The sequence below is a fragment of the Euprymna scolopes genome, chromosome 35, assembly GCF_053919585.1.
Source record: "Euprymna scolopes isolate OS-2025 chromosome 35, ASM5391958v1, whole genome shotgun sequence".
Lineage (NCBI taxonomy): Eukaryota > Metazoa > Mollusca > Cephalopoda > Sepiida > Sepiolidae > Euprymna > Euprymna scolopes.
Genome location: NC_136516.1, coordinates 56,575,708 through 56,598,676, shown reverse-complemented (window position 1 = coordinate 56,598,676; position 22,969 = coordinate 56,575,708).

The window sequence follows — 22,969 nt, the reverse complement described above, 5'->3', positions numbered from 1 at the left end:
ATATGTAAAATTGCAGAGATTTACTGCAATCAACTCGAAGAAATGCATCATCATTTACAAAAATTGAGACCTGCATTAGTGAATAGGCGTGGTCCAATCCTGCTCCATGATAATGCGCGGCCTCATGTTGCAAGAATGACACTGCAGAAACTCACAGACTTGGGATACGAAACTTTACCACATCCTCCTTATTCTCCAGATCTTTCACCCACGGACTACCATTTTTTCAAGCATTTAGCCGCTTTTTTAAGCAACAAAACTTTCAGATCTAATGCAGAGGTTGAATCTTTTTTCTAAGATTTCTTAGCATCTAAGCCAAAGAATTTTTATCAACGAGGCATAAATAATCTAGTTGATAGATGGCAAAAATGCATGGCTGTTCAAGGATCATACTGTGACTAATTTCAATGTCTAGTGTCACCTATTTGATTAATAAATCCTTTTACTCTAAAATTGGGCATTACTTTCCGGACAACCTAATATATATATATACATATATATATATATATATATATATATAGTAATTTATAAAATATATATGGCGATTAAGCTACACTAAATATTCCGCGTTTCATCCACTCTAGAATTCTTCAGGCTTATGCGCGAATTTTGCTGTTGTCTGTCGTTTTTATATACGCACCTTCTATTGAGATTTTAGTTAACGCCCTTCCTATCAGCCAATGAACATGAACTTACAGGACAAATACCCATTTTAACTCTGGTTGACCTGATTCTTTGTGTGTGTTCTACTTAGCTTGACTATCTAGTGTCTTGGCCTGTTTTAAATCTAGGTAGGTTTTTTATGTTAGTTTATATATATATATATATATATATATATATACATATGTATGATAGTTTATGCATATGCATGTTTATTTATTTTATTTATTTATTTTCTATTGTTTTTGTAAAGTTTATCCTGTGAACACAGTTGTTCGCTATTTCTCTCCTACAGTTTAATAGATGTTGGGTTTTTTTAAAGTACATGATAGAAAAATTTTCATGGAAGCATAATCTACATGGGTCGTCTAGGTCTCTACAGGTGTTGTCTTGTCTTACTATTTTCCATTCGACTACCAGCAAACGGGCGCTTTCCTTGAGTTCCCAGTATTTATTTTCTAGCTTTGTTTTCATACGGTGTTTTTTATTGTTGAATGTACTTTTGCTCACTTCAAAATAAATATCTAACCAAAAGTATAGTTTACCAGGCCACAATATTCGCGAAAGAAAACCCGAATAACAAGAAATATTACGTAGGTCTGACTTCTTTAGATTTCAAAACTCGATATTATGATCACAAAATTCAACAATAAAAAACACCGTATGAAAACAAAGCTAGCAAGTAAATACTGGGAACTCAAGGAAAGCGCCCGTTCGCCGTAGTCGAATGGAAGACCTAGACGACCCATATAGATTATGCCTTCATGAAAAATTTCCTATCCTGTACTTTAAAGAACCCCAACATCTATTAAACTGTAGGTGAGAAATAGCGAACAACTGTGTTCACAGGATAAAATTTACTCTAGGATAGAGATACAAAATAACTTTAAAACTAACAAAAACAATAGAAAATAAGCAAATAAATAAATAAAATAAACATGCATATACATAAACTATCATACACACACACACACACACATATATATATATATATATATATATATATATATTAACATAAAAAGCTAACCTTGATTTAAAACAGGTCTAGACACTAGATAGCTAAATAGAACACTCCAAAAGAATCAGGTCAACCAGAATTCTAATGGGCCTTTGTCCTGTAAGTGCATGTCCATTGGCTGATAGGAAGGGCGCGGTGGATACTAGAAAGCTGATTGGCTAAATACAATCTCAATAGAAGGTGTGTATATAAAAACGACAGACAACAACAAAATTCGCGCACAAGCCTGAAGAATCCTAGAGTGGATGAAACGCGGAATATTCAGTGTAGCTTAATCGGCATATATATTTTTTAAATTACTAACTAGCTCTACCTACGTATTGACCACTTTTGAAGTAAATACTTAAATTTTTCGCATAAATTTATACTTTCGTATATTAATTTTATGTGAGTAAATGAAGTAATTATACATATATATATATATATATATATACTTTAATCTATACATTTATCTGCATATAGATGCATAAAAATGCACACAGAATATGTACATTTATACACCTATACGTACACATACATACATCATATACATGCACAAAGATTAATGGATACATTTTGTACCATCATTTCCTGTTTAAGGTAGGGTTTTAGATTTTTGTCTTTAAGCAAAGAGTATTTAAAGAAAATTTACGTGTAAAATAAGCTTAATGCTGTGATATACATTAACAAAATTATGTATAATATAAAAGCCGTGGAATTCAGAAGAAAAATCTTTGCTTCATGTCACATCATGTAAAATCCATGCAGTTCCTTGCCGGCATCGTGTTGGCGAATTAAAATTATCAGCATCAAAGAGCATGCAAAACTAGAGATGTATCGCAAAGAAATTGAAGATCAATAATTGCGTCATTCATCCTCAGACTCTCATTCAAATGTTTACCCCTCACTTTTGCCAACACTGTTTATACGGAAGCTGACTTTATCAACATTTGTTTCCCCATAATTCATTTTTAATCCCGCACAAGACATGCTAAAATATTGCGATTTTATGATTGGCATACGCTTGATAAAAAAGCATGCATTTTCGTATCATCCGTAATTTGCAATTAACTTAATGAGTGATCCATCTCTTCTGAAAATGCTACCATTCCCAATTACGCTTAATGTTTGTTGTTTACCCTCTTTCCAGTCTTTCGTCCTTCTTTCTCTCCCTGAGTTTATGAACAGGCAAGAATAATAAAAAGTGAAAGTATAAAAATATTTGAATGGTTCATTACATGCAACAGAGAATGTAAGCACAACCAATAGCTTCAAAGAAGAGAAAGCGAGAAGAGAGATGAGATGTAGCGAGCAGATTAATGTTTAGGTTTTGTCTTTTATTCAATTTAATTGGATTTACAAATTCACATTTTACTGATTCTAACAATCTAATCAGGGCCGCATGGTTCACATTTGTCCGTGTACGCAACATCCCTCCCCAACTCCTTGTCTCACTATATATATATATATATATATATATATATAATCTGTATTATATAAATGTGTGCATGCCGAGGTACCAAAGAGTCGAATGGGTTGGTAGGCCAGTCGATTAGAAGGAGAGTTTTTCTATCTACTGAAATTGGATTTCCGACACATCACTCCGGCTTTACCTATGGTCAACAATATCATTGTTGATACATTGACCAATTATACGAGTGCGCACCATCCGGAGGATGTCAATTTTGGGACAATCAGCATATCCATTTTCTCGTCGTTTCATAGCTGGCCCCTTGAGCGGAGTCATCGGAAATCCAATTCAATTAATATGATGAGTACCAGGACAGCTGGGCCCCTCTAGCACTACACCGGCCACTGATATTCCCAAATGTGGGGGCCCAAGCTCATCAGAAGAAAATGCATTCCTGGACACACTTTTAATTCTGAAACAGGTAATGGTGATAGAGGTTAGGGTTATGGCTAGGGTTGCGCTTGGATGAGAATCTGTTAGCTTTGTGGCTAGCTCTATAGAGTCCGGGTGGATTGTAAGGGGTCGGGTGTGTTTCACAATTAACTCACAAGAAGTCGTTTCCGTACTGACCAGCAGGAGAGCAGGAGACCCCATTGTGTGAGGTGGACGCAAACAATTCGCCATGTCATTACGGACGTCAGGCCAACTTTTCCTCAAGCTGTCCACATGTTGGTGGACTCGGTGGGTGACCGTGGATGACAATGGACAGCACGATAGATGAGGAAAGGTTGGGTACGGATGAAAATAAGATGGTAGAGTTAAGAGAAAGAGAAAGTAAGAGAAATAGAGCATCAGAGGTACAGAAAGGAATAGAGTGATAAAGAAAGAATATGATAGCTAAAACAGAGATGTAAAAAGAGAGGAGAGAGGTAGAATTATAGATAGACATAAAAACGAGGCAAGAGAGAGAGAGAGAGAGAGAGAGAGAGAGAAAGAGAGGGTGTAATTGAGAGATAGAAACAGCCAGGGCGAATAAGGGATAGAAAATCAAAAACAAATAGTTGTGAAACGAGAAGTTATATATATATTATAGAGAAAGATTAAACGAGAAGCAGAAATTTAATGAAAGAAAGGCAGATAAAAATAGAAAGAGAAAAAGAAAACTGCCTGCGAAACGAAATAAGAAGTTAGAGATAGAGCAAAGTAAAGAAGAAGTGAGAATAAGACAGCGACAGATGGAAAGAGAGAGAGAGAGAAAGAGGGCGGGGATTTATAATAATAAAATAGAACAGAGATAGGAATAAAGAGAAAAATATTTCAATAGACCAAAAGATGAAGGAGAAAGATTGATAGAACAACTGAGACTGAACAGGGAGATATAGAAGAAGAAAGAAAACACGCACATAGGGATATATATCAGATTATGTGTAAGAGAGAGAAAGAGACAATGGGGCGAGTGTGTGTGCGAGAGAGATGGAGAGAGAATGAAAACGAGGCAGAGGAACACGAGTGGATGAGAGCGGGGGTCGAACGAAGCCATCTTCATTAAAACTACTTTGCTTCTTCCTATTTGATGTCCGTCGAGCCATTTCCGGAACGAATGGCCACAGTGAAATTTGATATAATTCTATGCCACTATTCATTTGATCTTGACGATGTACACCTATAGGTCAGCAAGGCAGAGAAAGGGCAGTGGAAGAGGGGAAGAGGGCAGCGATAGGGGCCATTACTGAAATGTTATTAACTTGGAGCCACTGGAGAATGTAACAGCGGAAAGGGAGGTAATTGCTGGTTAAAGGGTTTTTGGATGGGAAACAAAATTCAGAAATCAAAAGCCGGAACAAAGAAAATGGAGAGAAGATTTGGAATGTTCTTTTGTGACAATTTGAAATAATTCGATTAATCAGTTCAAATCACATTTGACTTTCGTTAAACATTTGTGTTCCATGCAAAACTTTCAAATATAAGTAACAAATAAATTTTTGGATAATCGTTAGAAAATGTCTGCTTTTTTTCCTGATTATATTAAGTTTACAATTATATTAAATTTACAATTATATTGGATTTTGTGTAGACAATTAGATTATAGAAAGAAACAAAATAAGTGAGAAAAAATCTAACTAAAAGACCATTAACGGATAAACGTCCGGATATTGCCAATTGGTCAGTTAATTTGCAAAATAATTTTCGCCATTGAATTAATAGTTTCATGGAGAAAAAGTTTGACTGGACCCACAAGCGCAAGTTCGAAAGATATGAAGATCTAAAAGTTTTCGCCATTGAATTAATAGTTTCATAAAGGAAAAGTTTGACTGGACCCACTAGCACAAGTTCGAAAGATATGAAGATCTTGTCTCTCACTCCTGGACAAGGTTCAAAAGAGAGTCGCCAACCTGATAGGTCCTGAACTTTCATCTAGGCTACAGCCTCTGTCCCATCGACGAGATATTGCATCCCTCTGCCTGTTCTACAAATACTTTAATGGTTAATGCTCTGACGAACTGCAAACACTTGTACCTCCTCGACGTAACTAACCCCGATAAACTCGACAAGCAACTAAGTCTCATCCCTTTACAGTAGAGATCCCTAGGGGTAAGAAAGCCTTTTACTCCAATAGTTTCTTCCCCAGAACTGCAGGTCTTTGGAACTCCGTTCCGGGATTCTGCTTTCCCAACTGTACTGACATGCAGAAGTTCAAGTGTAATGTGAACAAACATCTTTCTACTCATCTCCCTTCATAATGCCCCTGCAATTTATGTCCCTGATAGTAGCCCCCTGCTTCAAAGTGTCACTGTGCCTTGTTTGGATAAAAAAAAATCTATGAGAACAATGTGTTAGAAATAGCTGGAAAACCACTGCATTTTCTATCGAAATTAGATGGCTAACTCAGCCTCCACTTTCTTAATTAATCCTGGTATTTTTCCATCAGACAATCAGAAATACACAGAGAAAATACAAGACAATGCTCTATCTGCATCAGCTTGATATGGAAATCCCACAGACTATTCAAAGCCTTACAGTATCGTGATATACTGCAAGGACTGCTCTAAATTTGTACAGCACAATCACATTGACACGCCGGTTCTCACCAGATCACCGCAGTTAAGCAACATTGAGCTTGGCCAGTACCAGATGGGCGACTATTTGGGAAGGCTAGGCGCTGTATGTACCTTCAGGAAAGGTTGGGCGTGGGTCCAGCACCCTCACCCCATAAAAAGAACTCAGTCGCTACAAAAGCATCTACAAAGTTGTAGATGGTCTATGCCCCTTAGGGGATCAAGGTTATGGATGGATGGACTGCTCTAAATTGATGGCAATGATGCTTCTGCCCTATAACCATGTCTGAATCTAAAGTTATCATTTGAGGAAAGGTTTATTGGAAGCAATGCTGCAGTACAAACATGAGTCATCGTATAGGCATTTCATTTTGTAGTTAGAAATATTTTTAAAGTCATTTCATTTCGAGAATTGTCAAAGGATGCAATAAATGGATACTGTGCGACATCTTGGTACGTGTCGCTCAGACCATTCTTTCTTACATTGCACATCGCGATGAAGAATGATTTCTGTTTTTCACACGGCCTATTTCTCCCTTGAAGAGACGTCATCAGCCTTTCTATACTCGATTCCCATTTGCATGCAAGGTGATCGATTGAGATCCTATTTATTGTAAATCCCTGTAAAACATTCACAGCAACAATTGAATTTCTCCTGCCACTGAAAAAAAATCCTTTCTTCCTGTGTAATTAAAACCAAACAGTTTCCATAAAGCTTTTTTTTTCACGAAGTTCTCATCTATTTAACACATTACCGTTTTTTTTTTCTAAGCAGATACATTAAAAAACACAAGTCACAGTTTGATTCTTCCGTTCATTGCTCAGCAGAATTTACCAAACGTTCGGCCGTTTACATATGGTTAGAAAACTTTTTAGTTAACAAAATATTACATGAAAAGATTTTAAAAAGCAATTCTAAATGCAAAACATTTCAAAAGGACATTTACACCATACAAATCATTTAAGGATGAGCAAAATTAAGATTGCAAACGATAGGTAAAAGCATGCAGGGTTCGTAATACATAAGAGGCAGCTGCATAAGTTTGTTGTTCACATTAAATTTGAAGACATCTATGAATCAACAGGGAATCGATCCCGTGGAATTGTGTTCTACAGATGGGAACTTCTTGAAAAGTAGCTGTTGATAGAAATTTCGTCCACAGAGAAAAAAAAGGAAAGTTTGTAGGGGTAGTAAGAGTAAGAGGAGGGGAGAAAAATTTTGTTGTTAATGTTTTCTATTGAAGAACCAATGATGGTTGTTCAGTCGACCACTTATGAAAATAACGATTGAGTAGAGAAAGACTAGCAACGTCTCTTCTGTGATAAAGTGGCTGTAAGAAATCATCTCCATGAAATTGTGAAGTCGGTTTAATACTTCAGGAGGCATCACACCGATACTTGATCTTGGGACATATCTAAATTTCATACAGGTTAAAGAGTGCATCAAGAGTCTTAGCAACAGATTTAATGTGATGCTTTAGGTTCAAGTCCAGAATGAAAACCAATTCTACTTGGAGATTTATTAACAGCTTATTGAAAGTAGATTGAAACGTAGTAAAACTATAAATATCATCATTGATAGGAAAATAGTCCGAAGAGACATAAAGCATATTTTAAAACAATCTTGGAATTACAAATTTCGTATCATGGATCAAAGCAATTTCTATTAATCCATTGACTTAGAGAGCAAGATTAGCAAACATGGAACTATCGTAAATATTAATTTGTTCAGATAAAATGCATTTTGGACAAAGTATTAAATTGTTTGAGATTAATTGAGCCTCGAAACTGTTTATATTTTGGAGAAAAGTTTTGGGGGTAGCGATGATAGATCAAGTTCTTCACTTTCTTTAAATTAACGAGATCGATAGTACGAAAAATATTATCAACTTAATTACGAGTCCACTTTATCTAGTTCAAAATTGTTCGTTTGGATAAGCACACACGATGTAAGATGGATTGTTTACTAGATATACGGACATAGATTAGGAATGACAAAAAGAGATGCCAATAAATATGATCAGAAAGAGAAAGAGAGAGAGAGGTGGGGGATGGAGAGGGATTTGAATAAGAATATATGTGTGTGTAGATAGATAAACAGACAGATATAGTTTATAGATATGAATAGACTGTGATATGTACGAAAAGATAGGCTAGTTCAGATATGTTTTGACGGGTATACATAGATTGTTAGCATTGACTAGACTAGAACAGAAAACCATTGCTTGGTTATACATACTTCAAAACTTTAATGCCGCGAAACACTGAATAACGAAATATATCGCCACCTTTCATGAGTTGAGCATTGTGATAAGTGAAATCGCTATCTACCATTAACGACAATGCAAAATTTTCCGTAAAAAATGAATTGAGAACTCTTCTGGATTAATAGTGTTTATAGTGTGTAAATATTAAGGTTTCACTTAGTAATGGCCTATAGTTTATAATTTCATGATCAGATACCCCGATCTTTAATATAATAGTTGCAAATCCTGTTCTGTCTAGTCACACTTAAGAAGTGATACAACGAAATAGTCTACTTCTAATGGTTACATATGTTTATAATGTATGTTGTTGATTCATATATATATATATATATATATATATATATATATATATATATATATATAAAAGTTGTCTGTGTATGTACATGTGTCGCAGCATCCCAGTTAAATGATTGATCTAAGCTCACAACTACGAGAAAACTTGGAATCAGAACCTTCAACCGGATGTCCTTATCGGGGTCAGAATTATTGAACCTTTTTTGTAAAGACCAGTACGTATATGAAACTAGGATTAGCTGGATTTTACCTTGTGGACGTAATCTTTATTGAATTAACAGAAAGGGGCAAAGGAACGATTAAGACTCTCTACTAGAACAGGTAGGTATATAACTGTTTACGAATATTAATTATCAAATTAATTAAAAATACGCTGTTTCTAATTCAAAATAGTTCAACTGGATAATCATACACAAACTAGGATGGGCAGACATAGAAAGATATATAGGATGAACTGACAGCTTGACAGGCAAAGATTATATAGATTAACAGATAGGGAAAAAATAGATGTATCGATAGGTGAATGGGATGATCCACTGATAAATGATCAATATTTAATGGATGAAGAATAAAAACATTTGTCATTTGCTGAAACAAATGATTGGCGAATCAAGTTTCACATTACGAATTTAGAAGATGTAATTAGAAAATGAAACAAATAAAAAGAAATATAAATTGAACTTGGAAAAACAAATAATTAGACAAAATAAATTTATATTCTTAATAAGAAGTCACGTCTTCAGACAAATAAATATTCTATTACATATATGTAAATCTATATATTTTAAATAAACATTAAGTATTCTCAAACAAATATTAACAATACACACACATACAATATATTAGATCACCTGAAACTTGTTGAACCAGTATTTGTTATATATATATATATATATATATATATATATATATATATATATATATATATAATGAAATATTTGGAAATTCCAAAAAGGTTTCAATTAATACTTGAAAATTCCAAGTAACGGCCACAGATGTTTTGAAACAAACTAATATCTCTACAGAGTGCTAGTATATTATAAATCAGTCGCCAGTACTTACGACTGTATCGGAATACATTTCATTATTATTCTAACTTCATGATTATTATCACCAGACACATTTCATTATTATTATAACCGAACACATTTCATAATTATTATCTAGACAGCTTTGGGCAACTGCAATTCACTCTTTATGACATCATCCATTTTCAAGGGGTGGATATATATAGCTAGTTATGTCTATGCGTTTATATATTCCCATGAAAAGGACTTACTCTTAAACTAATGACACGATATTTATGAATTACGTTTTATGCAAAGGAGGCGAGCAGGGTGTGGAAATTGTGAAATTTCAGACACCTCCGATTTTGTGAAATTTTAACAATAATTAAATTAGTATTTCAATTGTTTTCAGTTTCTTTTACATGTCTTAAATGTATTTCAATTGTTTTCAGTTTCTTTTACATGTCTTAAATGTATTTTAAGAGACAGCCTCAATTGCATTGAATTGTACCCATATTTATTCCATATGAATTAAGCAAGATTGTCTAAATTTCAATTTTTATCTTAAAACTCCATATGCCGTAAAGTTTAGACACTTTTTAGAACCAAAATCATGTTATGGATTAGAATCAAAACTGGAATAAGGACTCTAGATATGAGGTTTAGTATCATTATATATGTATTATAATATTCGTAACAGGGCATACCAGTCGTGGAAAAGCTTTCGATGACGGGTATTTTTTTAATCACACACACACACACACACACACACACACACATATATATACATATATACATATATACATATATATATATATATATATACATACATATATATAGTCATAGAATAGTCATAGAATAATACCTGTCCCGGGACGGCTGAAATTGATAAGTGTAGCATCAGTTTATACTGTAGTATAAGCAATAAATTTAGCATTAGTTTTAAATGTTATATTTTTCTTTAGACTGTATAGTACGGGTACTAAATGTCTTAAAGTTTATGAAAATTAATAATGAAAATATGCCTGCATTACTCGCCGTCGTGCCTAGAATACATATTTCATAATTCATTATAAGTTCAAGACTTTATGATTTTACCGAACATATGGTTATGGGGATTTACCCATACACAAGAGAGCAACTCTTCGGAACTGTCGAAATATACCGAGAAATTAAACTCGGTGTGGCCTGTATAATCGTAAGTCAAGGTTCCGACCTCGACAATCAGCCCGACAGAAATTGTGTTATTTAGATGGCCTTTTTGCTGTTAGACTTTGTAGCCCTAGTAAACCCACCCTCCTATGTCTTGCATCCTGACTTCCAAGAGGAGTAAGCTTATCACTTATTCTCTGATGCTTTTTTATCGGGAATTGCGACAGGTCTACTTAAGATTTTATTTTAGAACCATAGTGCTCCTCATCTTTATCTGCTGGCCCAGTTTCCCACTTGCCAATCTTGTGTCACATTCTGTATCGGTGAGAGTGGTAAATATTGGTCTGTGTACTCTCACGTACGTCATATTAGTGGTATATCATACGACTACTCTTTGTATAGTATGTTTTAGTTTCAATACAATTTACATTTCTAACAATGTTCATGTTTTTAATTACCATTCCGGGACACAGCATAGCAACGAGAGATTCGAATTCACAAAGAGGATACCCACAACAACTCGACGAACGAGGATTTGAGAATTCATATAGAAATTTAAATTTAAAATGTTCCATTGTTACACACTAATTTGGTGACAAACATTCGAATTCACAAAGGATACTCACAATAACAACGAATAACTGAAATTTAAAAAAAGGATAACAAACAAAAGTTTTCCAGTGAAAAACTGAAAAAGATAAAATTATACCAGTAATTACTGACCGAAGCCATCAGATTACAAAAATATCACAATTTTTATTTCAAAGCAACGGCAAAAAAGTCGTTTGGTCGGATACCGAAAACAAAAATGTTTTCAAAATTGCGCTTAAAAATATTTTCATTTAAAACTAAAGAGAATAGAACGTTCAATTTTTTTTTCAATTAAAATTTTTTTCTCTCTCAAGAAAAAAACGTAAACTGTTTAACTTATAGCGTCAAACAGTAACATTACAGCGTTTTTCACGAGCAAGTAAATTTCACTCTTGAAAAATATACAAGATGGACAATATTAAAGAAATGATTTTTCGGATGTTAAACAACAGAACAAACATCAAAAAAAAAATACAGCAGAAAATAGAAAGGAAAGCATGCTTCAACGGCAACAAGAATTACAAAAAAAAAACAAAAAAAAACAGTTGATTTGGCAACAAGAAATGCAAAAAAGTCAGGAATTACTTTTCAAAGCTTAACCAATAAACATAACATGCGCAGTGACACAGCGTTTTCGCAAAACATGATATGGAATATCATTAAGACGTTTACCCAAGTCTCTAATCAAGACTAAACTTTGGACATATTTATTAGAAAGTATGAAGCCCTTTTCAACGTCGATTAGATAGGACACTGGACGCTGACAAGATTTCACTCAGAATTACCCGAGGTGTGAAATTAGAATCTTATTAGACTCGGTGACTCATGGGAGCTGCCAGGACGTTTGTAACTATCTGAGTTTGACCTCATATACGGCCTACGAGAAAGATCCTGACTTGGATAGTTTGTTTCATAAAAGATGACGATGTTTTATTTTAGCTATGCGGAATGACAAAGATATTTAACGTTCGCATCAGTCATAAACTGTAATGACTTCAGAGGATCATGATTATCGGCAGACAATTTCATATGTCCCATTCTTGCGCAAGAGCTACTGTTGACAAAATATGCTGAAATGAGACAGAGTATTATTAACAAAACTCGAAAGCAAACCCAATCTTTCTCTACATAAACTTGCAAAGGATTACCAAAGACTTATTAATATGAGAAGCGATTCTAAAAATGCAGAGGAATCGGATATAGCATACGCCAGTAAAGTAAAGTGCACATTTAAAATGATGCCTCTAAAGAGAGAAAAACGAATGTCAAGCCACAGTCTCAGATAAATAATTGCTTCCACAAAAAGGAACAGAAAATGGCTACCCACAGTATAAAAATGAGCGGATTAGTCAGAAGCAAAAAAAAGTACACTCAAGACATTAGAAAAAATACGCTCGGTTTAAAAGTGTGGCAAACTTGGTCACGAAATTTCGCATTGTAGAATCAGACACAAAGTAAAAAATAGAATCAGACACAAAGTAAAAAATAGAATCAGACACAAAGTAAAAAATAGAATCAGACACAAAGTAAAAAATAGAATCAGACAGACAAAATCCAGGGGGAAATCTCACGAAAATTTATGCAAATACATAATTGGCTAGATATTTAACGTGAAATAAAAGGTATATATAGGGTCAGACCTCTCAATTATAAATTTATGTACTTGAAAGAAATTTTACAAACCGACTTTGCAGAAAACACTGAAGTCAACCCGAACGGTGACTAGTAATAAGATTAATTTTCTTAGAAAATTGTATATACCAGTAAATTTGAACGAGACTATACAAAAGTTGAAGCCGTGCGTTCTATAACATTTTCATATGTATTTGGTTTAAATTGAATGAATAGTTTAAAACTCTGGAAATTAAAAAAAAAATATTTTATCAGAAAATATGTAAGCTTAAAATGTGAAAGAAACAAAAACGTACTGTACGAAATACCTTCAAAATCAAACCGTTTATAAATACAAGCATACTTTTAAAATGAACGGCAAACAGCAAATCAACGTAAACATTAAAAAGAATAACGCGTATAATTTGAAAATACACCGAGAAAAAAAACGAAGCAACAATTAAAAAGTGAGCAGAAAATATAAGCATCGCAAATAGAGTTGCATAAAATTTTGTTTAAACGCAAACGAAAATGAGTTAAAGCATCCGGGGAAAAACAAATCCCAATATCCACCGAATCAGCAAGTATGATTGACAATTATGAAGATGGCTCGACGTAACCAACCTCCAACATTTCAGTCTCTTTGTATTAACACAGAAATACTACAGTTGCGCAATGGAATTGGGATGTCATTCAGAAATTAATGCATGATATTACTAAAGTAACGTAGACCTTACATTAAAGTGTTAAGGATTGGAAATATCTAGTATAGAATTTGGTTAAAACAATCAAGTGTTAACTGCTCAACACATTCTCTGGTGGATTGTTAACTATGCTAATATTCCAAGTAACAATACGACACACTACTGTCAAAATTGACAGCTCAAAATTAAATATACTGCTACTAAAAACTAGCTATTCCAAAACTCTACACTCTGCTGTCAAAATTCTCAACTCCAAAACACGACACACTACTGACAAAACTTGCTACTTCGATATCTAAATCCGAAAGTAACCCAGTTCGTAAAACATCAGACTTTCTATTTCAAACCGAAAACGTCTCATTTGCATATTAGGTAACAGTTTCGCAAGCATATAAAGAGAAAAAGATGCCATTTTTCTTTTCTTTTTTTCATTTTTTTCCTACGCTGCAGGAATAAAGGTTTGTACGAATTTTTAAGGTATTTAATCAGAGAAGAGTAACTCATCTTGGCTTTGGTAGCATTTCAGGCCACACGTCTCAGATAATTAAATATTTTGCATTACATAATTCAGTGTTCAGATTAGCTCAATAGGTCTCTCTGCGGTATATCCATTGCCACTGGTTCATTTTCATTGACATTCAGCTTAGCATTTAAATCTTCATCGTCTACATGGGCCACACGTTGTTAGCGAATTGCATCCCAGTAATCACTCCTGTTCCCTGCGCGTTCAGTGGTTACACCCAAACTCTATTTGGATTTTGGCCGTTGCTCATAGCTTTCTTGAGTGTCTCTATTCATAATTAAAAATTGATCTATTAATAGCACTGTGTCCTGTCTCTGTCCGACCTTGGAATCCATGCTCTACAGCTCACACTACTGGACTGATCGTGACCAAACCGTACACCATGATGGTCTCCAACCTAGAGACGGTACACACCATTTTCAAGGCCAAAGTCATATTTAATGCGGTTCTTCATAAACACTCTCATCTCGACATGATGCACACCAAGTTGGGGTTCACAACCATTCGGGGGCCGCCCCCATACTGCCAGCCAACTTTTTTGTGGATTTCAATTAGATCGCCCTTCTCCACCCTAATCCCCTCAACCAATCTTGATGAAATTTGACGTGACAATGGTCCTTAACATCGGCTTAAGTTTATTGCACTGCATCTCTTAACTTTCACTTTCCAAAATAACTCTGCCAAGAAGAATGTAGCGGATCATTAAGGATTTTTTTCTTGAGATGCAAATAATTGTTTTGAAAAATTAACATGAGATTTTGCCCCTTTTAGATAAGTACGAAAGATGCCATCCAACGAAATAGAAACGAAACATCCACTTACTGCAATAGTACCCGCGAAGCGCGTACCCCAGCGCATAGCAAAGTCCCGCGCGAAGCGCAGATATATATATATATATATATATATATATATATATATATATATATATATATATATATACTTGCTATATCTTTAATAAAAATATGTTTGTGATACTAAACAAATGTTAATTATTATGATTCTTTGTAATTTTTTTCAATTTTAATGCATAACAATATAAGTGTCATCTATTTGCTTTTAAGTTCATAGTTGGATTTCAATCATGAAGTTAAAAAAAAAATTAAACACCTTAAGCAATCGATGCTCTTACAACGTCCACTTATTGCAAGGGTGCCCGCGAAGCGTACAGCAAATCCGTGCGAAGCGTGAGTATCTTTGCTAGTAAGAAATAATAAGAAAAATTCCAGACACAAGCAAAATATTAAAATTCTCCGAAAGATACATAAAAAACGGCTAACTGCATTTTTTTACATCGAAACAAGAACAAATATTCTTGAGATGCGTCACATATGACAAGAATGAAGACGAAAAAAAAGTTAATTGGAGGGAAACTAAAAAGAATTAAAATACAAATGGTAAACCAATGGTTGGATAAACTTTAATTTTAATTCTCATGATTATTGAACCATGTTTTTCATCATTTCAAATCACCAATTTCAGGTAAAAATTAATGAGCGCAACATTATTTACAATACAAGGAATACACATGAGATAATTTCTTTACTGGCAAAAATTTAATCTATTACTGTCACTACTACTCATGCATTATTTATACAATTTTTACTGATGAAATTAAATCTACCTGAATGCATTTCGGTTTCTTGGAAAACAAATCAGTCGTTTACTGAATTACTTCGTGAAATAAGTACCTTCTCGCAACTATCAAATAACCAGGCCTGTAAGTTTTCAACGGAAAAGTCTGCGTGAGATTCGAGGGTCAAAGGTGATCCCATAAACAGTAGTCGGTGAAATCACGTGGTTTACGTGGAGTGATAATTCTTTCTCTTACGTGATGATACGCAAGTAGAACAAACATGAAAGGCGTCGCTCTCCATTTAGGCTATTGATTCAGTGCATGGCACAAAGCAGCTTAACATTTCTGTTTATATATCGCATACAATAACCAATAGTCGTTAAACCCATCTTTCTGACTTTTTCACGCAAGTAATCTGTCCGTAATAGTACCAATATTTGATAAATCTTTATATAAAAATTATTTGCGTTACAAAATGTTTGGGATATCAAGACGAATTACTCGCTAATTTACACCTTCACGTCATTTTAATTAATTGCTTCCTGAAATTCTATTTTATTGGCTTTAGATTAATTTGCTTTTTTTCATGTATTATTAAGCAGCAATAATTCAATTATCGAGTTACGTCGGATAAGGAAAGTAATATATATATATATATATATATATATATATATATATATATATATATATGGAAAAGGAAAAAGAAAACCCTAAACTTCTTATATATCATCAGCGTTTTTGTCGTTATTTTAAGACATTACAAGATGATTGATGAAGAAATAAATACAAGTATAATATTTGTGACTATTTCGTGCATTTGTGACGTAAAAAGCATAGTTTTGTTCTTTTTCGTACGAATTATAACCGTTAGAATTCAACATGTCTGATGCGTTTACGAAATGCAATGATTTATTTTTTTTAATTTCTAGCTTTGTTTATAATATTGATGTTAATCGTTAACTTTAAGAAGACTTGTTTAAAATAAATTTTGGCGGGTATTCTTGAATCAGCACTAACGACTTTTACTTTTTATCTCATTTAATTAGCAAACTAACTGAACAGATTTTTAATTTAGATCGGAACTATTTTACACGGCATTCCCAACAAAAAATAACATATTAAAAACAAAAGAATAGAATCTTTCCATTCCATTCCATTTATAAACACATCACCAATTTTTAGTTCTAACAGCTAATGTTTTCGTTGTTGTTATAAACAATTCGGTAAAAGTTCAGAATAATTAACACTCGATAACTCGAAAACAAACAAATAACACAATTTATATCAAACTTATTAGAATCAAATTCTTTACCTGACCAGCAAAGTTTTAACAATTCACTTTAAAAACGTTTCACGTTTAAAAGTTTCACTTTTTATTTCATATTTTTACTTTTATAAATTTGTTTTCTTGACTAATGGATCCAATGGCTACTAATTGAAGCCATTAAAGCCAATTGGCAACGAGACTGATTTTATAGAAGAAAAACATGTTTAGATATGAGTTTGATATAAAGTATCTGTTGTGCGAATTTCTGGGCATGGATTGAGGTACTTATGCAGAATGCGGACCGTAATATCTTTTGATAGGATGTTCAAGTTAAATTCAATTTTTACAGTATCATTTGTTTATTAAATTCCTAGGTATAGAATAGTTAAATAGAAACAGTCCGCTCACCATCAGTGTGTTTATAAATAATAAAATCATTATTTTAGCACGATCCGTATCTTGCATAAATACCTGCACTTTTACAAGCAATGCACATAGTACGATGATTTCCTATACATATTGTCGAATGTGACTAAGAAAATACGTAAAAGAGACAGTTTTCTTCTTTTTATAACCCTTATAAAAAGAAACGGCAATAAAATAAATAAATTAAACAATTAGAAAAAAAAAGGATTATTATGGAAATCAATAAAGAAAGTGCATCCATTATTTTGTTATGTTGTTAAAGGAATGAAGGAGAAACATTATTTGAAATCAGGAAAAGTCTCAAAAGATGAAAGCGAAAAATCTTTATTCCTCTAAATCTCATCAAAATAAAAATAGGGAAAATAAGTTTAAATATAACCTGCTTATGTTTTTTTTTCCATAATAGATAAATAAATGTATGAGGCACCGTAAAAAAACATGTAAACGCAAATATACAAAGAAATACAAAATGAAAAGGAATAAAAATGGCGGAAATATTCGACGCGGGTAAACACAAAACAAAAACATAAATATGTTATATTTATGATGAATATCAATATTATCATGAAGGGTTGGGGACAGTCGGGAAGCAGTAAAAGTAAAAACAAAAATGGCGGCGAAAATAAAACGGTTTGAAGAGAATGGATTGGAAGAGGGAAAAACAACGATCACTGGAAAAAAAAACGAGTGTAATGGCGATTTATTTGGAATAGGTTCGTTGCCAAAGGCGAATCTAAAGGAGCAAAAGAATATAAATAAAATTAATAATTCGCGTCCAAATTGCTTAACGTCGCGTCAAAATGATTGATATAAACGACAAAAAAACTCGAAAAAAAAAAAACGAATAAATAAATGACATTTATGCCAATATGGTTGAAACGTATGCATACTCGAACAAGAATATTTACAGTTATACGAGAAATGTTGTAATTAATCGGTTTCTTGATCGGTCATTGATAGTGCTTGTCTTTTGGGACGAGGACATTTGAATACATATTAGACCTCGAAAATGCAGGATACTACGTGCAACACATTGCACCAAATAGAGAGCCAAAAAACGGTGAGTTCCAACTCTTAGGGTCTATTCATCGGGGAAGAGGGCGCTAAGGTTAACTTTTACACGTACTCCAGCAATGGTGTATAATCTACATATGTATTTCATAATATTTTGTCCTCATCGAGAAAAAGCAAAACTATACTAATAACAAAACTATACTAATAACATTGTTTTCGATTTTTTTAAAGGAAACTTGATAGTTTCGATGATTTGGATTATTCGGACTACTATTCTCATCTTGAATGTTATTTTCACAACGTTTCAGTCAATGTAATCTTAGACTATTTTAAAACGCATCTTTTTAATTTGGAAACCTATACATAATTTCGAATTGAATATTTTATTTAGGCACGAACGATTGTTCTCATTCCGCCAATCATGCGTCGGTAAAGTTGAGTTAATGTAATATTTAGTTACTGTGCAGTTCTATGACGCAACCAAATATGTTGTTGATTAAGAAAAAATCTATGTCACAAACCTCTGAAGATTGAGGATTCAATCCTTACTAGTGGCGAAAATAACTCCGAACAACATAACAATTAATTAATACTCCTTTTTTACTTTTATTCGCTTACAAATGAGGCAACTTGCTATTATATTGCGATGGTGAAACGTTGATGATTTAATCTCATAAAAATAAAATATTACGGTCGATATTTATGTGATAAAATAGTGTGGAAGTTTCGTTTCATGAACAATAATTTATAATAAACAATAACAAAAGATTGATCTGTGACGTAAGTTTACAAACGAAGATATATATATATATATATATATATATATATATATATATATATATATATATATATATATATATATATACAAAAGCAGAAGTTGTATTTGGTTTCTTTACGTCTAAGGACTCGACAGGAAATGTAAAATACGAAGAAGCGTTTGCAACTCATAGACATTAGGAAATAAAGTTGCATAAAATATAATCTCAAGTGATGATTGTCATCCCTTCGGGTGGAATAAATCTTCATTGCAGCTTTTACATACGAATCTGTTTAGGCAAATTGTGTTCGTTTAGGATCAGATTTGAATCCGCAGAAAAATGTTGTTCGTCCCTGTAAAAAACTGTTGTTGTTGTTGTTGTTGTTGTTATTATTATTATTATTATTATTATTATTATTATTAATAATAATAATAATAATAATAATATAATAATAATAATAATAATAACAACAACAACAACAACAACAGTTTTTTACAGGGACGAACAACATTTTTCTGCGGATTCAAATCTGATCCTAAACGAACACATTATTATTATTATTATTATTATTATTATTATTATTATTATTATTATTATTATTATTAATAATAATAATAATAATAATAATAATAATAATACTATTATTAATAAAAAATATTTATCATTATATCCGCTAGTTTTAAAGCTGTTTCATAATCGTTTCGTGTAAATTGAGTATAGTATATTGTCGAAATTCATGCTTAGTCTATAGCCGATCGATCCTAATATTTAATTTAAAGATATCATCTTCTGTTCTCGTACCCAACCTGGTTGATAATTTATCCACTCGGGCGAATAGTGTTTGAAAGATTGGTGGCGGTGGGGGGTCGGAGACTACATTTGCACAAAGCAAGGATAGGAACGTTTGGAGTTAATATATTATAATATTTGTTGAAGTTTCATTTTCCTCATGTTCACATTATTATTATTATTATTATTATTATTATTATTATTATTATTATTATTATTATTATTGGCTCACAAGGACCTTTCACACAGGTCATCAAAGATCTCTCCTTGAAAACAGTCTGTGGTGTTCCCTGGAAGCTGAGTGACAACAAGTTTCGCCATATTTTCAGTACTCTCTACCTCTTTCGATAGTATTTGCAAATAAATTTGCATTATCGCAACAGCTGCTTGGCATTGATTTCTCATGGACAGCGGCTATTGGTCTTCACTGGAATTTGAGTGGCAATAAGCCTCCTCAAGGTTTCAGTTCTCCTCGCATTTACCCAGCGGAGATCTGGTCAATGCTCTCTCTTCGGTCTCTCCTTGACTCTACTTGGCTGTTTGATCACACCTTTTTTTTTGTTTTGATGTGAGGGTTGAGTGATGTGGTAATGGGAGGATGGAGATGTGGTTAGAAAGCATAGATATGTGGCTTTAATGTTCTTGGTTCTATGTGGCGTTTCATGTTTTGCCTTTGTAGCAGTTTGTCTGGTTCGCGCTTGTTGCTCATGTGTGTTGGTCTCCACATTCAAGGGTTTTCCTTAATATATATATATATATATATAAAAGTGAATGTGTCTGTGTGTGGGTGTGTATCTATCTGTGTGTCTGTGTATATTTCCCTACGAATAACTCTGTCAGTTTTAAGCCTACAGACTCAAAATTTGATATACAGGGTACTGAGATTTGGGAAAATCGATGTGATCCGTTTTCGGCCAGAAATTTGGCTATTAAGGGGTCAAAGTTCAACGATTTGACCTTGAGAACTCTACCAAACTCCTCCGACAATTTTGGGTATAAACAATTGAAATTTTAGATATGTTCCTTGGACATGAATCTAACTTAATAGCTTGATATGAACCCAAAACAATAAATGTTAAGGGGTCATAATAGGGGTTAAAGTTAAAAAAGTTGACCTCTGCGGTCTTTACGAAATTACTCAGACAATTTCTGGTCTAAACATTTGAAATTTTACATACAGGGTATTCAGATATAGGGCAAGTATTTAATAGGTTTGGGTAGAAATTTTTTAGTTACCCATATATAAATGTATGTATGTATGTATGTATGTATGTTTGCCTAAAACTTTCGACAGAGGCGACGGATTTTTACCAGATCAGTATCGTTTTAAAGTTCGACTATTCACACGACAAATATCGAACAATTGGCTAAAAACATTAATATCTTCACCTTCAACTAGGCATAAGAGGGTCGCTTTTTTCGCCGATATTTTCATCCTTTCGATTGTCTAGCCTTAATTTAAACCTACGTCACTTTCGGTTTGACGGTGATCGTAACGGCAAAGACGTAAGTTTTTTTCCCCGTTCTTTTCCTCCTTTTTGGTACGGGTTCGAGCCTGCCTTCTTTCTACCACTTTTTTTTTTTTGCTAAACACACACCTCCAAACACCCGGGCAACGCCGGGGTGTGATGCTAGTATTTCAGTTGTTTTCATTATTGTTCCTCGTTGTATTTTTCCAGTCATTCCTTTGATACTAATTTCTCCTATTCTTTTTTCCAAGTTTTTCGGAATTGTTCGAAGTGCTCCTACTATTATAGATATTATTTTGATTTTCTTCATCATCCATGTCCCTTTCTGCTCTATGGCTAGTTCTGTGTATTTGCTCCGTTTCTCCTTTTCTTTGATATTCCCCCTGTGGTCGGCTGGAACACAAAGTCTACGATTTAACAGGACTTTTCTTTCTTGAGCATTATTACGATATCTGGTCTTCTTGCCTGTATGGGTTTATCAGTTTGTATGTCGATGTTCCATAGGATTTTGTGATTCTAGTTTTCAAGTACTGTTGCCGGCTTATGTTTGTACAACTTGTCTGTGCGTTCGAGATGCAGTCGTTTGCATAATTCCAAGTGTATTGCCCTTCCCACTTGGTCGTGTCTGGTCTTGTATTTCTTTTGGGCCAGTTTTCTGCATTCACTTACTATATGGTTTATCGTTTCGTCTCTTTGTCCACAGACTTTGCATTTGCTGTTTTTCTTGTGTTTTGTTAGACTTTGTTTTGATGTGGCTGGTTCTTATCGAGTTATCTTTGCTGCAGTTATTAGGGATTCAGTTTCTCGGCTTATGTCCTTTTCGCATCCATGTCCAATTGTTTTCCTTATTCTCATCTTTTGTCATCCTTATGAATCTTCCGTTTAGTTGTTTCTCTTCCCATTTTTATTTACTTATTTTATTGTCTGTTTCTCTGTTTTCTGTTTTATTGATTTTTTTTCCGTGTCGCTACAATGATTATTCTTTCAGTGTTTTGCATTATGTATTTTTCTAGTTCTTTTTTTGGTGTCATTAACAGTCTTCTGTGCAGACCAGTTCTCTCCCGCCATATTTCCTGTTCACATATTATTATTATTATTATTATTATTATTATTATTATTATTATTATTATTATTATTTGTACTCACTAAGAGTGCTCACACAGGTCATCATCAGAGATTTCCGACAGATAAAACCCGGTGATGTCCCCTATAGTCTGGGTGACAACAAGTCTTCCGAGCTTTCCAGTACTGTTCACTTTTTTCGATAATCGTTGCAAATGAGTTTGCGTTATCGCAACCGCTGTTTGCCATTGACTTCTCGCTGGCAAAGACCGTTGGCCTTCACTAGAATTCGAGTGGCAACAAACCCCTCTAAATTTCCAGTTCTATTCGCACTCATC